Below are 15,644 nucleotides of genomic sequence, written 5' to 3'. Positions count from 1 at the left end.
TCCATATCAGTGAATGTATTATACATCACTTTGGAACGTGGTGCAATAGGGATGACGTACCACCATTTGATGTCATGCACCATTGGTAGATAGATAACCTACTCAAATACCCACAGTACAGTAATTAATTAGCATATCAAAAGTCAAGGGGTACGCGAGCTTAGATATATATGTACATGAAACACATTAGTAAAAAAATGCATACCTGCTCACATTGTTGTGGCAATACGAGCCTATCTTTCTTTGTTTGCCAGAACTTTGTAGAGTCAATAGTTACATATCCACTTGCATGGCGTTTTATCGTTGCATCAGGCCCTTTTTCCACCACGTTCATTTGCCATTTGACATCCAAAACATACACAAAGAAGCGACGAAAGTCAAGCCTAAATATGTCTTGGATTATGCCACAATAATCATCCATTTTTCCATTAGCTCCCTCAAAGCTACTAATGACACCGCAATCTTGTGTATTTCTCTTTTCATCAATTCTTTGTGTTCGAAAATGCTTGCCTTCACACCATATAGCATTGAACATAGTGCACTGGACCAAAATAGAAGCAATATTTGTGTAAGCAATGTGAATAAATATTAAAAGAAAATCACTTACAACTAATGCAAAACATTAGTTCTATGTACCTTTGACATGCATCCTCGTGCATACTCCCATTCTTCCGCCGTGATATGCAGCCCCTCGTCACTCTCTGCTCTCTCCATTTCCTCATGCAACCAATCAACATGGATATCATTCGGAAGTGTTGCTAGATGCTTAGGGTACGCCTTCCGAGAGCCATGTTGCCTCCGAAAGAGAGCTCTTTCTGCTTGCCTTTTTGTCTTTGCATCCTCATATCTTGTAACCCATCTGCTCATCACATCACTATTAAGGATACAAGTGAAATTGAGATCATCAATCAATGTTCTGTCAATTACTTTACTCTGTCCTTTTCCTTGAGGCACAATAGAGGTCATCCTCAAGTCCTCTTCATTGCTCCATAGTCGTGGCAAAGAGCTGTCCACCTGACCAAGAAATTCTGAAATATATACAAGAGACTCTTGTATCAACCAACCCTCGGCCATGCTTCCTTCAGGCCTTGCACTTTGCCTCACAAAGTCTTTTAAGGTCTTCATGAAGCGCTCTAGGAAGAACATCCAACGTGCATGCACAGTACCACATAAAGCAATTTCGTCCACTAAATGCACAATGAGATGTAGTTGACTTGTGAGAATGGTTCGCGGAAAAGTCTCCTCTACCAAACAAACCACCTCCACTGCCATAACACGCGCATCATCCAATGTGGCTGGATCAATTGCTTTGGAACTAACATATCTGAAAAATAAATAAATAGTACGTTATACCTCATGCACGTTCATTTTGCAAGGTATAATGAAGGGTGATCTGAGCATGGGTTTTACATACCTCACAAGCTCGCCCATCTTATAAATACATTTTTTCAAACTCTTATTCGCACAATGGTCGATGCTAGTAGGTAGTATGAACTGCGCACATAAGAGCACATTTATGGTTTATGGCATTACAAAATTTAATTTCAACGTACGTACAAGACTTGGAAAACACTTACTTGAAGCATCTTGTGCCAATCGTGGGACTTCAACCCATATAGTTGCTCAACGCCTCTTTTCTTAGTGGTTGTAAAGGCTCCCTTCAATGATCTCATGCATCCAGTGGGAGTACGCAAAGTGGTGATGGCCTGCTTTACCTGCTTCTCCTCTTTCTTTGATATAATCCATGGTGCAGGCGGAAGACGAACGTGCCCACCCACCTCTCGTGGCCAAGCTTGACGCATACGTCCTGCGACCCGCAAGTCCTCACGTACGCTAACATTGTCTCGTTTACCAGTAATATGTTCCCAAATACCAGATCCCACATTCTTGAAGATGTGCATGGGATCAAGAAGATGGTTGATCTTAAGATGGGTCCAATATGGCAGCCGGAAAAAAATGGAGTACCTGCACAAGGGATTGCTCTATGTGACCTTTAATCCAATTAGAGACTACACAAAACAAGATTGAAAAAACATCACTATACCTGTTCATGCCATCTGGAGGAAGAATAGTTGTAGACTCCCAAATACGCTTCCAATCTTTTGCACGAAGTGTTTGTGGAGGAATGTTACTCTTACTAGCAACATATTTAGGATGATCTGAGGGGAGAAATCGATGATGATTATCGAATATAGTCTTACACAAACCATCAGCATACTCATGTACTAACGAAGGGCCACAAACAGGACATGCATGTTTACCCGATGTTTTCAAACCTGTTAAAATATAAATAAAAGTTAGAATAATAAAGTCAAACCGTCTAATTAATATATATAGCCAATAGTAATAGAGTAGGGAGGTAATTAGAATTCTTACCAGAACAATCGCTGTATCCTGGAAAGTCATGCATTGTCCACATCAACACTGCTTTTAAGTCGAAGTGTCGAGAGGAGGGAGGCCTACTAATGTCCACCACCGCAACACCTCTCCATAGTTCCTCCAACTCATCAATCAGTGGTTCAAGATAAACATCCATATGCTTGACTTTATGTTTCCCTGGAATTAGAAGGGATAACATAAGATGTCCCTTCTTGATCGCCATTGATGGTGGAAGGTTATAATTCACCAGCACAACTGGCCACACGCTGTACGCGGTGCTTTTGAAACCAAATGGATTCACTCCATCCATACCCAGGCCAAGTCTCAAGTTTCTGGGCTCTGTTTTAAAGCTGGGCCACTCATCTTCAATATGCTTCCAAGCAGGAGTGTCTGCGGGAATTCTCCACATGCCATCATCCGATCGATGTGAGGAATGCCATGACATGAGCTCTGCTATGGATTTGCACTTGAACATGTGTTTGATGCGAGGAATTATAGGAAAGTGTTGCAAGACTTTACGAGGTACATCAAAACTCTTCATATCTGTTCTGTACCTTGCTTCACCACAAGTGGGACATGTCAGAGCCTCCTTATGCGTCCCACGAAAGAGAATGCAATCATTGACGCATGCATGTATTTTATCATAATCCAGTCCTCCAAGAGATGTCACATAGCGCCTCGCTATGTCTCTTGAGGTGGGCAGTCTATTTTCCTTTGGAAGCATGTTTGACAATAGCCTGCATCCAATATCATCAATTATAATTAGTCTTAAATCCTAAACCTTAAACCACTAATTCAAATTTATAAGTTAGAATGCTTACTTCAACAATGCGTCAAGACTTGCATTGCTCCATCCATAAACTGTTTGTATATTAAGTAGTTCAAGGGAAGCACGTAAAACTGAGAATGTGCACCCGTCAAACACCGGTGTCGATGAAGCTTTATAAAGATGCTCTTGTTCCATATCATCATCGTCCATACCTTTGGGATCATCCTTAAAAAGATTCCGCACCATATCATCAAGCACCTCCTCTTCCACAACTTCGTGGGGTGCAGGGCTATTGTCGTCCCTTTCCCACTCATCTCTGACATTAGATCCCGAAGCTCCAGCATCATCTCGTCGACGCTTTACGTGCTCTCGTCGTGCGTAGGGTACCATGTTAGGGTGTGGTACTGCATCCTGCTTCAATTTATCAAATTATATGTTACAACTCTATTAATTTAATTTGGATACCATGAGTCATTTGAATACCATCAATTTACATCTACTCACCTCTAAACCTGTTTGATTCCATTCTCCATACATGGAGATGTGATTCAAGGTAATTCGACGTGCTCGTACAATGCATCCTTGACATCGATTACACATACATTTGATCCGTTGTCCCAACCACACATCGCGATTACGATGACGCATTGTCTCATCTTCCCCAGAACTGCTTGAAGAGGTTGATGACATCCTGTGTACAAACCAGAAAACACAAACTCATTATATATTTTTAATGAAAGCACAAAAACGCGTGTATTCACGCGGCTATCTCCTAAAACTTGCGTGTATAAACGCGGCTACTTCCTAAAAAACGCGTGTATTCACGCGGCTACTTCCTGCAAAACGCGTGTATAAACGCAGCTGAAATCATGTACACGCGCAAATACCTGCGTTGATAAACGCGAACATAATTGCACCCATAAACGCGGCGGCATATTTAAACTAAAAATAGCCCACCTTCCCCAAATATAGATTTTGAACTTAGAAATCAACAGTGCATGCGTTTTCGCCTATTTTCGCCTCTTTCAACAGCAAGGAGGGAGCAGAGAAAGGAGCACACACACGGGAGAAGGAGGGAGCAGAGAAGGAGCAGAGAGGACTTACTTTTTCAGAGGTGAGTCACTTTGTCCTGTGCCTTGTCTCTTTTGTCAGATTTGTTTACTTTACTCTTTGCTCTTTGGGTTTGTCTTTTTGCACACGATTGGGTTGCTGCATCCTGACAGGGGCGACAATGGCTGGTCCTTTTATAAGGACATTCTGTTTTTTGTCGGGGGTCGGTCTTTTCGAGAAATTTTTTTCCCAGGTCGCGTGTACGAACGCGTGTAGAAGCGCGTGTAACCTGTCTGCAGAGTTTTTCCACGCGCATATACACGCGTTTTTTGTCGGGTATATACACGCGTTTTTTAACGGGTGTATACACGCGTTTCTGCAGACAGAAAACTGCGGCGTTTCAGATTTCATGGTTTGCAGGCATTTGACTTGTGTAATGACAATGTGTGAGTCAATGATGTACATGATGATGTTTGCTGCAGGTTCTTTATGGATATTCCAGGTTCTTCATCCGATCCATTTGCGTATAGCAATTGGTTGATGGAGATGATGAATCACTTTGGGCGCCAACCTGGTCCGGTTGAGCTTACAGAGTATATGTATGCTCATCCCCCTCCTTCCCTGCCTGGTGTCTATACCCCTACCGCGAGTATCCAGGGCACTCCAGTGCCGTCTATTCCTCCGAGTCCGACGAGACGGCATGCAGCTTCTCCTCTTCCACGTCCACCGAGGAGACATACCTCGTCCCAGACACACTCACGTACACCCTCACAGCCACCATCACGTGCTCCCTCAGAGCCACCGTCACGTCAGGGCTCACAGCCACCGTCACGTAGACAATCCCCCAGTCGTGACTCCACCCGCAGCAGTAGGAAGAGTGGGAGTGGAGGATGCGGCGGGTGCTTTGGTGGGGGAGGTGGGGGAGGTGGGGGAGGTAGTAGGGCACGGGATGAGAGAGGAGATAGAGGGAGAAGAGTTAGAGGAGACAGTTCGGAAGAGGAGGAGATGAGAGAGATGGAGAGAGTGGTTTGCTATGATGTGACGGATAGGGGCGGGATAGTGATGGATGCGAGGGGGAGGGAGGTAATGGAGTACATGCGTGGGGTAGTATCAAACTCATATAGAAATTGTTTTATTAAATTTAAAGATCAAAATAGCCGATTAGTTGGGGAGGTGATAGAGGCTGTACACAGTCGGTACCCCAATCCCCCACATGCTACATTCTCGGATGTATGGGGAAGGACGCGAATAAGGGAGATCTTAAGTAATAAAAGATCTCACCTTAAAAAACTCGCGTACGATGACCGGCTAAATGTAGCTGCGGGTGGCTATCCTGCCGAGAAACCTGCCACTGCGCACAAACGCGAGTGGAAGGAGGCAAAGAAACGAGCAGAGGGTGGCGTGAAGAGCAGGCAGCATGTGGAGGCACGACGGATCCAGATGGAGACCGTTGGATCTTCGCATTTCGGATCTGGCGGCGTCGAGTCATGGGAGGCAGAGTTCGTAAGTATCCTGTCACTTTATTTGATTGTTTACTTAATTCATTGATTCTATGAATTGTTTTAATCTTACAAATTGTGTTGATTATGATACAGCGACGGGTTACGGGGAGGAAGCCCACAACCCACGATACTGCGTATGCTCGCCGGCATAGCAGACGTGACACGTGGGCCATCTTCAGAGCCGAGGGACGTATTACGGACGCGCAGTTTGAGTTGGCCATGAGACCATACGGTCGACAGGTACTTGAAAATTCGTAACGAATGGTTTTGGTTTATTGAATTGCATATATATATATATATATACTTATATACTATATATTACTTGAACAGGCACAAGCTGCTGATGATCCACCGGCCGCCGCTGCAGAGGGTGGACGTGAGCACTACTCCTCGGACATTCCGACCGATGCGAGCTCATCTGAGCATGAGGGGAGTACCGAGTCATCATCTGGGTCTGAGTAGTACTCAGATTTGTAGTATCACATTCCATATTTAGGATGTGATTGTATATATTTTTTTGTAAACTCAAGCCATGGGCTACTTCGAGATATGGACTCCCTTGTATACATGTATGAAATTTTGATAGTAATATTGAATTGATTGATCGATAGTATTACATTCATGGCTGTCTTGAATCGTGTAATGACAATGTATGCATTCATGTCGTTCTTGTCTTAATCTCCCTCGTGCATATGTTCTTCGTGGATGGTCTAATGGGATGGTCTAATGCACCAAAAACCCTAAACCAGAGAGTGCTATTGGGTGCTGGAATGCTGGAACAGTATTCAGGCACCAAATAGCACTCTCTGGATTTTTTTTTTTGCTCTCTGTTCGCGTGTATAAACGCGTATAAACTGCTAAAAATTGCGTGTATCTGCGCGGATACACTGGAAATTACGCGTGTATAAACGCGTATAAACTGGCCACAACGCGTGTATAAGCGCATCTAAATAAAAGAAACGCGTGTATAGACGCAAGTAAAAACGCGTCTGGGACATTGGGACTGAACAGGATGCGGCTATACACCCGTGTATAACCGCGTCTAATAGAATAAGAAGCGTGTATACTGGCGTGTATTAACGCGTCTGCAAAAAAAAACGCGGCTACACACCCGTGTATACGCGCGTCTGAGAGGTATTGTACACGCGTTTTTACACGCATGTCTCTGGCCGCGATTATACACGCGCTGATACACGGGCCCGCTACTTTTTTTCACAAGTCATTTTTAGCGGCTAAGAGCGCGGGTATGAGCCCAATCCCTTGTAGTGGTCTGGGAAATATCTGGAGGAGCAAGGAAAAGAGGACAAAACCTGACAACCCCCCCAGATACCCAACAAAGAATGGAGCTACACTCCCCCAACACCCCAAAGGAGAAGGCACTAGTAGATAGGAATGTGTGCTATGAATCTTTTCGACAAACGCAGTGCTGCAATGATGGAGTGCTGATGATGTATACACACACAAATGTTAAACAAGCTTTGTGCTAAATGACAAAAGAGCAAGATGATACTACAACACCAATGAACGAGGCAAGATATAACGTGCAATGTGCCTTGTATATTGAATTCGATGTGCGCGTATTTGATTCATAAAGCAAATTTATGTAGCTTTTATATGAGAAAAAGAGAGAGATCTTATCTAGCCACTTTTTGCTTGATGTTGATGAAGCTTTTGCGCGCTTGCTGTTGCCGATGATGCCCTCCACGAGAAACAATGCCCTCATGGCCCTCAAGGATTGAATTCTACAATACTTTCAATTTTTGAATACAAACAACTTACGAGGCTTGCTAACGCGTGACTATGTGAGTGGGTGAGTGCAAAGCTATGTTATTGTTTGTTGCTGAGAATCGCACTTGCTTCTTTATTACAAATATCTTCTCCTCTTCCGCTTCTCTCTTCACATGCAAGGAAAAGAAATAATGTTATTATGCTTTTTCTTTTTCTTTTTTAAAACCCCTTTTTCCCCTTGGTCAAGTGAAAGCGGGAATAGCCCCTTTTAACAACATTTTTTTTAATAAAGAAAAGCTTAGAAAAAAAATATATAATATGGATTTTTTTTCCTGCAATGCGGCCGGGATGAATCGTTCTCTCTCTCCTTTTCGCTCTTCCGCTTCTGGACACCAGAATGAGGGTGCCTCTTTCTCCTTTAACGCATGTGAGGGTTGGTGACTTTGTCTCCTTCTCCTTCACGATCTCTGTGCGACAGGCTAGCAACAGCGACTAGCAAAGCTTGCTTTACTCCTCTTGCTCGTAGCACAACGGCCGGCAATAGGGAATGGCAGTGCCTTAGCGAATGCATGTGGGTTGTGCTGGCGACGCTCGCTCCACGCATGCATGGCGACGACGATTCATTTCCAACGCTGCTCGTCAATTTCTCCAGCAAGCTAAGGTTTAAAGCCTTTAAAAATCAAAGTGGGCTAAGCCCTTAGTCTCACATGCTTGAGTGCGGTGCCTTGATGGAGGTTTTGCCTGCAAAAAAATGCTTGTGCACCAAAATAAAGTGAGGGTACAAAGTGAAGGCAGGGCGAAAAAGATGCAAGAGTGGCGTCCTGCGGGGAAAGCAAGCTGGCTAGCGTGAGCCCAGAATATCCAGTTAGACTAGTGCCTTATCCATTGGGCTACAGGATCATGAGCAAATGGCTAGGATCTATAGTGAGAAAGGTAACATCCGACAAGTGAATCAATCGACGGGTTATGGATAGAATGAGAGAAGCAAAAGTGGAAGGATGGGATGACTTAAAAACCCTTAGAAGACTACCCAACTCCTCAACTCCCAAACACTTAAGGTCTTGCACTTTTTCCCAAGGATCAATGTCAAAGGAAGGGGTATCTACCAAGGCACGATCAAAATTTTGGGTAAAGAAACCAAAAAGGGCCATCAAAGCTAAGGAATCTGCAGCACGATTTTCATGACGAGGCAAAAAGTTCAAGGAAGAAGAGGTGAAATGAGTGAAGAGGTCATGGGCTAAAAGACTATAGTAAAGGGTGCAGGGTGCGGGCTTGGTCATGAAACTGGTGGACCACGAGTTGTGAATCTCCATAGATATGAACATGAGATGCTCCCAAAAGAAGTAGTGCTCTCAAACCAATCAAAAGTGCTTGATATTCAGTAATGTTGTTGCTCAAATGATCTCCCAAAAGAACTCTCAAAAGAATAGCATTCTCTTCAGGTGGATATATGACAATGCCGCAACTACCAAGTTTGTCCTTGCCCCTACATGCTCCATCAAAGTATAGACTCCAAAAAGGCATGGTAGATTCAACGTCATCTACAACTCATAAACGGAAAAGTCAATGCAATCACATCCAATAGGGCTTAATTTTATCAAAATTGGTTTTGGTAGAGAACCATGTCCCATCCATTTCTGCAAGCTAGACTTTATTGCGAGGATAAACCTCAACAATGTGATAAGGACCCGACTTCCCCACGGAAAAGCTCATGACGTGCATCATAGACAAGAACCAATTGCCCTTTCTCAAAAGAATAGGTTTTAGCTTTCTTATCACGTTGCTTGATTTGATGTTTCTTAGCAACCTCTTGATGTAGATAGGCTCTCAATCTCCACTCATCTAGATGCTCCAAAGTGCCCAATCTCTCTTGCAAACTCTCCTCCAAAGGTAGTGTGTGCTCGTGCAAAAACCTCAAACTCGCCAACTCATGCTCAATAGGTGACACACATTGTTGCCCATAAACTAAATAGAAAGGAGTGAACCCTGTGGCTTCCTTAAAAGTAGTGTTATAAGCCCAAACAGATGCTGGCAACTTCTCATCCCAATCCCTTTTATGAGTGTCCACAGTTTTTCTAAGGAAAGTGACCAAAGTTTTGTTTGTGCTCTCAACTTGCCCATTAGTAGAAGGTTTGTAGGGGGTGGTCTTATCATGACGGATATTGAAATAAGTAGCGAGTTCCTCAATGACATCATTAAGAAAATGGGTCCCCCTATCAGAAACTAACTTAGCAGGTGCCCCAAAATATGCTCAGTAAAAAATGTAGTAGTAGTGCGTGCATCATCTTTCCTCACAGCTCTAGCCTCACTCCACTTAGTTAAGTAATCCGTAGCAACAATGATATAAGATTTCCCATGCCTGGAAGTAGGTGTAATAGGGCCCACATAGTCAATCCCCCACTTCTCGAAAGGAAAGGGCAACTAGAATAGGATTATTAGGGCGCAAACAATTCTCAAGGCGGGTGGCTCTCTCGCAAACATCACATCTTCTACACCACTCAAATGAATCTTTAAAAACAGATGGCCACCAATACCCAGCCCTCAAAATTTTCAATGCAGTGAGTTTCCCAGCGAAATGACCTCCACATGCACTATCATGACACTCTTTCAAAATGTGTGGAATTTCCTCTCGTGCAACACATTGACGATAAAATGCCCTCAAACCCCTTGTGGTATAAAGACCCATCAATGATAGTGAATTTTTGAGCATGTGTAACTAATCTCTTCTTCGCGGCTTTGCTCATGTTAGAAGGAAACTCAAGTGTGGACAAATAATGAGCAGTTTGGTCATACCACTCACGTGCATACTCAATGCGAAACAACTCAGGTGGTGCAGGTGCAATAGGCTCATCTTTGCATGGGATTACATCAGCTAAGCAATCCACTAACTTTTGCAATGCAGGAGGTTTAGATTTAAGCTCATAGTCAAAGGCCTACAACTCAACAATCCATCGTATAATATGCTCAGGGGGGGGTCTAACTTATTCAATAAAAGGCGCAACGAATCTTTAGAGACATAGATGATGGTGTGCTGGTGGGTAGCCATATATGTGCAAAACTTCCTAGCACTCTTAGCAATTGCTAGACAAGCTCTCTCAACCCATGTGTAACCTGTTTCAACATCTTTAAGCTTGCGGCCATAATATGCAATGGGGTGCATTTTTTTATCATAAAGTTGTGCAATGCAAGCGGATATTACCAAATGAGAACAAGAAGAAAATAAATGATAAGGCTTGGAAGCATTAGGTGGTTTGAGGATAGGGGCCGTAGTGAATGCACTTTTAAAAGAAGAGAAGGAATTTTGTTGAGGTTCCCCCCAAATGAATTTGTGCTCAACTCGCAGAAGTGTATTAAGTGGTAAAATAAGATGTGCCATATCCTTAATGAAGTGGCTATAGTGTTTATTAGCGGCTCCAAGAGAACCCCTTACTTGACGCACGGTAGTGGGTGGAAAAAATGCAAGAATAGCCTCAACTTTTTGGGGATCCATAGAAATGCCATGCTTGCTAATGAGGTGACCCAACAAAATGCCATAAGTGACCCCAAACACACACTTTTTTGCATTCAAAGCTATTGATTTTTCACGGCATATGTGAAAGAAATACCTAAGGGCTGCAAAAAACAAGTTTATCATGCGTGGTCCCAATCCCCAAATCATCCATGAAGATCTTTAAGAAATCGGTCAAATCATCACAAAAGGATTCATGCTTATAGCGCTGATATGAAGCACCCGCGTTGCAAAGCCCAAACGGCATGACATGATATGCATATGTGCCAAATATAGTGGTGAAAGTGGTTTTGAGCTTATCCTCATCAGCGATAGCCGTCTGATTGTACCTAGAAAAGCAATCCAAGAAAGCATATATCTCCCTCCCCGCCAAAGAGTCAAGGATTTGGTCAATAAAAGGCAAAGGGTAGTAGTCCTTAATGGTGGCTTTGTTAAGCTGCTTATAATCAACACATATGCAAAGCTGCTTATTCTTTTTAGGGACTACAACAATAGGAGACACCCATTCAGTGTTATCAACAGGAAAAATCAAACCAACTTCTAAAAGCTTTTTAATTTCCATGTAAACCCCCTCTATAAGGCTCATGCAATCTGCGCTGACGTTGGCGCACAGGTGTAGTGTCGGGTTTAAGAGGAATGCGGTGCACAACAAGCTCAGGTGGAAAACCTCTCAACTCGGTGTAATCCCATGCAAAGATGTCCTGATACTCCCGACATAAAGCAATAATCTCCTCCCTCAACGGTGGATCTAAAGAAGTTCCCAAAAGCACAACTTTCTCATCTCCCTTTATAGGAACTCTCACAGTATCCTCCTCTCTGGCCAAAGGTGGAGTCTCCTCATCATCATCAAGGGTAATCTCAATAGAATTAGGGTAAATGCAATAGGAACTCGGTGTACATGAAGAAGTAGAACTCGGTCATCATCCCCATCACTCTCAACATCAGTAGTAACCCCAGGACTCACAATAGAAGAAGGGTAAGCCAGAAGAACCGCTCAGGAAGATCCTCTACCAAGAAGCAACTGCCCTCTAGGAATGTCAATAACACAATCAGTATTCCATATCCAAGGTCACCCTAAAAGAAGCTGGTACTCGCTAGGTCCTGGACTAAGCCGCAAAACATAACAATCAATCTTCACCATACGCCCAGCGGCGACAGTGTGACTGGCAAACCCTGGATGAAACCCTTAGCTCTCACTGGTCGATGATCACCCATACGCAAACTAGTAGCAGGAACTCCATTGAAAGATAACCCCATCTTGGAAAAGGTAGAATAACTCAAAACATTGACACCTGATCCTCCATCAACAATAGCATGTGGAATCACTAGTTGGTGGATCATGCACTCCACTCGAGGACACTCACGCTCAAGAAGGGAATCCACTTTCTGAACAACAGGAAGATTAGGACCCACTCCCTGGGAAGAACTCAAAGCTCTACAGTACCTCCTCAAAAGGGCTCGGCTCTAGAAGGAGAAGTGAGAAGGTATTGTCGAAGGGACATGGAGAGCTCTACTCGATTAAGAGCAGAAACAAGGTCAAAAGAAAGAATGGGGAAAAACAACTTACTTGGTGTAGGGCATGGACGAATGTGGCGAGGTCGAGGTAAAGGGTCGGCAACAGGAACAGCAACATGGGTGGGTCGGTGGGTAGCAACAACAGGTTCGGGATCTCCCTCCTCACCAACAACCTTCTCTTTCCCCTTTCGTGTGATGGCTCGCACGGGTGATGAATCTAACTCAATCATATTAATCGAAGGGTTCTCAGTGTGGTGGTAGGTGGTGCAATAGACGAAGCAACTGCTGGAGAACTAGGAGACCCCCTCTGAAGAAGTGTCCAACTAGGGCCCGAGGGTTTCTCGATACCAATACGATGATTAACGGGGCCGGGGGGTGGCAAAGTGGTGCTCCTATTCATCAAATGGTGCATCTTAATGTAACACATATCCTCTGTGTGCCCCCTACCCAAACATTTCTCATAAGTGCAAATAATAGTGGGGCAATCTTTGGAAAGATGGCCGAATACATGACAAGCTCGACACACCATGTTGGTGGGATTAGGGTCAGGGTGACGTGCAAACAACAAGTTTTGTTGGCACTTTAGAAAATTCACATCAAGAGTTATAGCCTTCACATTTTCATTAAGTTGGTTCATGTAATTTGTCATCATGTTTTTCAAATCCCCAATACTAGACGCGGTGCTTTCATACCCATCCCCCCCTTGTGATGTGCTGGTGGTGGAGTGGTAGAAGTAGAATCAGGGTAAGTCACATACGCTGATGGAGCATGAGGGGTAGGAACATGATTTTGTGAAGAGGCTAGAAGGTGAGGTGCTAAAGGCAAAAGAGGTGGTGAGGTCACTTGAAGGTGAGGTGGTACAAAGGTGGGAATTGGAATGGTTGAGTTGGTTGAAGTTGAGGCACATACGATGAGGTTGGCCAAGGTTGCTGTGTGGGGAGGGCGAAACGGGAGTATGTGGTGCTAGCCATGGATAATACGAGGGAGATGGAGTCGTGGCCTGTTGTGGCTCGTAAACAGATCGATAAGAGCTCTCCACATTAATGGCAAAAGTGATGGCCGTATTCAAGTCATTTGGGGCTTGAGCTCTAACCAAAATTTGGATGCTAGGGTGTATGCCTCGTAGTAGAAACGAGTCCATGATGGTGAGCGGGTCGATGTTAAAAATGGGAGTGTAATGATCAACAAAGTTCATGAACCTCGTGGCCGCTTGTTCCACAGTCTCATGCGGGTGATTTTGCTTGAATGAGCGTAATTGCTCAAAAAATGCAAAGAAGTTTGGAGGTTTGCAAAATTCAACCAAGAATTTTTGCTCAAAATCGGCAAAGTTTGGGATGGAGTTTGGTTGTTGCTTGGCAAACCAATTTGAGGCGTCACCTTTGAGTGTACTGCTAAAGTAATTCATCACATGCCCTTCCTCGATGATGTGTGTCAAACAAGCAATTTTGAAATTGTTTAGATGAGCGTTGGGATCCTCCAACAGTGTCCCATAGAATGTGAAGAATGGGATGAGGGGTGCTTGAGTGTGCCACCTTGATGGAGGTTTTACCTACAAAAAAATGCTTGTGTGCCAAAACAAAGTGAGGGTACAAAGTGAAGGCAGGGCGAAAAAAAATGCAACATGTAGCAAGGCAAAAAATAGGGGTCATCATAGCCTTCGTCTCCCTTAAGCCCAACTTTTCAAGCTCTAATCGCTTAAAAGTAAGAATCCTTAGGAGGCCCTTTTTGGGTTAAAAAAAATCCTAATGCTGGATGGTCGTCATTGTCTAGTACTTCCCTTGTATGGAAGTTGGCATTATAGGTCTCGGTGAAGTAGAGGCAGTTCAACAAGTCTGGCTCCCAAGGCTCCAAAAAGTAGGCAGGCTTCCAAGCCCCAACAACTGCTCCAACTTTGTGGGACGATTGGAGGGTCTGCGGGGGGTCATTCCCTTGTCGGCCATGCCAGTTTGGGTTTCCATTGGAAGGTAGGTAACTGATGAGTGACATGAGGTGGGAGTTGGGGTTGGGGAGATTTGGGGATCCAAATATAACAATTGCTGTCGTAGATGTGTTGGGCTTATACGAGAGGTTTGGGAATCCACTTGGGGGTTGGTTTTGGGCACGACTGAGGGTTTGATTGAGGATAGGGATGCCATGGAGAGCATTTGGGTTTGCATCTATCTTGTACCTGGTAGGCTTGTGGTTGGCGAATTGGTTGCTCTAAGTGGCAGATAAAGCAAGCTGCCAGATTTAACCTAGGCTCTAGTTTTCGAGAATAGTTACTTTTTTATAGCTGTTTACTAGAGGTGTTGAGAAGGAAAATATCATCTTGATGGCTACTAGGGGCACTTCTCGAACTGAAAACCAAGATGCAATCGATGCAGCTATAGTGGGAATGTTGCTTGATCCTAAACGAGGTGGCTTTGGGGTCTTGCCTTGACCTTCATGTGACCAAAGTATTAATGTGTCATGGAGCTTACATGTGAAGCACCATTTCTTGCCTTCTAATCCTATTGACAAAAGAATGGCTCTCACTTACTTCGATTTCGAAGGAAAGATGCCCAAGGTACCCATGAATCTTGGATAATAGCATTCAAGAAATCTATTATATCTAATTTTGTACTTTAAAAAAGGAAGCTTGTCGTTTTGATGAATTACATGCTAGTTGAATGGTATTAAGTCGGAGTTTCATGTCATATGAAAAGTAGCTTGAAAAACTACTTGTCACTTGAAATTTTAAGGAACTCATCAAATTTTGGCCCTGATTGCATGCACATGACTAGAGCGTGACTCATGAGTGATTATGTACTCTCTTCTTTTTTTTATTTTAGAGGAACCATAATTGTTCTCTTACGTGTGTGATAGCATTGTACTAGCACAGATTGAACTAACACTAATTTCCTAATATGCAAGGCAAAAAATACGAACATCTTACTCCAATAGGCCGTTCTTCTACACGTGTAATATCACAAATTGAACTAACACTAATTTCCTCACATGCAAAAAGTAACAACAAATACTTGAAAAAATGTTTTTTTCAACCCTTTATAAAATCAAAGGCTTAACTAGGATGTAAACTTAAAAAATACTAGAAATTGTACAAATGTATAGATTTTTATAACTGAGATGTACAAATTTCAAGGGTGAAATTCCAACCACCATTTCAAAACTTCAGCAGAGAAAATTACACTACAAACTAGGTTATGTGAGGGCA

This window comes from Cibotium barometz, chromosome 26, assembly GCF_041138505.1.
Source record: "Cibotium barometz isolate CiBa-2024 chromosome 26, ASM4113850v1, whole genome shotgun sequence".
Lineage (NCBI taxonomy): Eukaryota > Viridiplantae > Streptophyta > Polypodiopsida > Cyatheales > Cibotiaceae > Cibotium > Cibotium barometz.
This window is presented reverse-complemented; position numbering follows the sequence as displayed.